At 38.6% G+C, this 1,972-nt stretch overlaps 1 pseudogene; it reads left to right on the forward strand.

Moving 5' to 3' along the window:
- Positions 1–418: 418 nt before the first annotated feature.
- LOC149258571 (serine/threonine-protein phosphatase 5 pseudogene) lies at positions 419–1,186 on the forward strand (annotated as a pseudogene).
- The last annotated feature ends 786 nt before the right edge of the window (positions 1,187–1,972 follow it).

A 1,972-nucleotide genomic window follows, 5' to 3' on the forward strand; every position in this document is an offset into this window, starting at 1 on the left:
ATAGTGTAGATGTGTGAGACAAAGGAAGATGCAGCTGGACAACAGCAACCAGCTAGAGCAGGAAGGGAGAATTAATGAAGACAACCAGCAAGAAGATTGACTGGAAACAGAGATTGAGATCATAAATAAATTGAGGTTGCAGCAGACTAGAAGGCAAAGGCTGGTAGCACCAGGAAAGGTGAACAGTCAAGTATTAAAAGATTTTCAGCAAGTTAAAAGAATTTGTCCAAATGGTCTTGATGCCATCCAAAAGCTTGAAGAGACCGAGACAGCGGTCAGAAAAATTAGATTTATTGAGGCCATCTTAGTGAATGATCTGGTGAATCATTTGGTTGTTGAACCCATTGATTTTCATTCAATAAAGGTGGAGCGACAGCATGGAGTAGAAGGAGAAAATGTAACATTGGAATTTATAAAGATGGATGACTTCAAGAATCAGGAAATTATACGTAGAAGGTGTGCATTTCAAATATTATTGCAAGTAAAGGATTTTCTGGAGGCGATTTCTTCGAATGGAAAGCAATTCACTAGTTGTGATGAAATCCATGGTCAGTATTATGACCTTTCTAACATATTTGAGGCCAGTAGGCTTCCTTCGGAGGACAATCCTTATCTCTTTAATGGTGATTTTGTTGATCGAGGATCATTTTCAGTTGAAGTCGTACTTGTGCTATTCGTATTCAAGTATATGTGTCCAACTGAACTCTGTCTTGCAAGAGGAAATCACGGAAGCAGGAGTAAGAACCAGATTTATAGTTTTGAGGGCGAAGTCAAGTCCAAGTACAATGGTAGTATGGTTACGCTTTTCGCTGAAGCGTTTTTTTGTTTGCTTTTGGCTCATGTCCTCAATGACAAGATTTTTGTTGTCCGTAATAGTCTTTTTAGCGTTGATGGTATAAGACTGGATGATATCAAAGAAATTGTTCGATTCCACGAGCTCCGTGAAGAGGGTTTGATGTGTGGAATACTTTGTAGTGATCCACAGCTCCATAAAGGGCATGGACCCAACAAACGAGAGGTTGGTTTGTCTTTTGGAGAAGATGTGACCAAAAGATTTCTGCAAGAAAACAATCTTGCACAGGTGGTCAGGACTCATGAAGTTAAAGAAGAAGATTATGAGATTGAACACGATGGAAAACTTATTTCAGCTCCAAACTATTGTGACCAGAGAGGGAAGATGAAGTAGGAAGCAGCTGACATGCAGCCTAAATGGAGGAGCAGAGCATATGGACAACTCCAGGACAAAGTCTGGGATCCAGGAGGAATTTTATTTCCCTTCGTTCCTTTTTGAAAGCACATGATCGGGAGATCATGAATGTTTTCAAGCGTGAGAGTCTGATGCAGGAGCATCTAGACCAGGCCAGCAATGTGACGGGGTGGTCACATGTTGTGGCTAAATGCAAGACTTGGGGAAGGCTTCGTTGTTAAATTTGTGTTAATTTCAATAAGGGTAGGTAGTTAAAAGTGGTCTAGTTTAGTTAAATGATGATAAAGATGAGCTATAACTGAATAACTAATTCTTCATGTGTGGGAAGAAGTAGTTAGGTATGACTTATGTATAACTTCTTTTTGGAAAAAAAGGAAGGGAGAGAATAGAATAGAGAGAGGAGAGGGGAGAATAGGGAAATAAGTTTGTAAGCCTACGGGATTTTGTAAAGGGCCATTGAATTGAAAATCTGGCCATGAACCAAGAGGTTTTTTTTGTATTTAACTTCATGTTTGTTTATGAAGGACTTATTCTGAATTTTGTACATAGTGAATCTGTGAGACTTTACGTGTGTAGAGAAATTTGAATTTACTGTCAATCTGTGTTTGAATCAAATGAAATAGAGGGTTACTATTGTTACTGTCGATTTGTGGTTGAATCGAATTGAAAATAGACAATGTATTTAAGATCGTGACTTGAAAGTCGTGTTTGTGGATTTAATGCAGGTGTTATATGTACTTGAAACCAAACGTTGTGAAGTTAAAC

Source organism: Pinus tabuliformis, chromosome 6 (genome assembly GCF_031772625.1).
Source record: "Pinus tabuliformis cultivar Carrire ecotype Pingquan chromosome 6, CPIR1, whole genome shotgun sequence".
Taxonomy (NCBI): Eukaryota; Viridiplantae; Streptophyta; class Pinopsida; order Pinales; family Pinaceae; genus Pinus; species Pinus tabuliformis.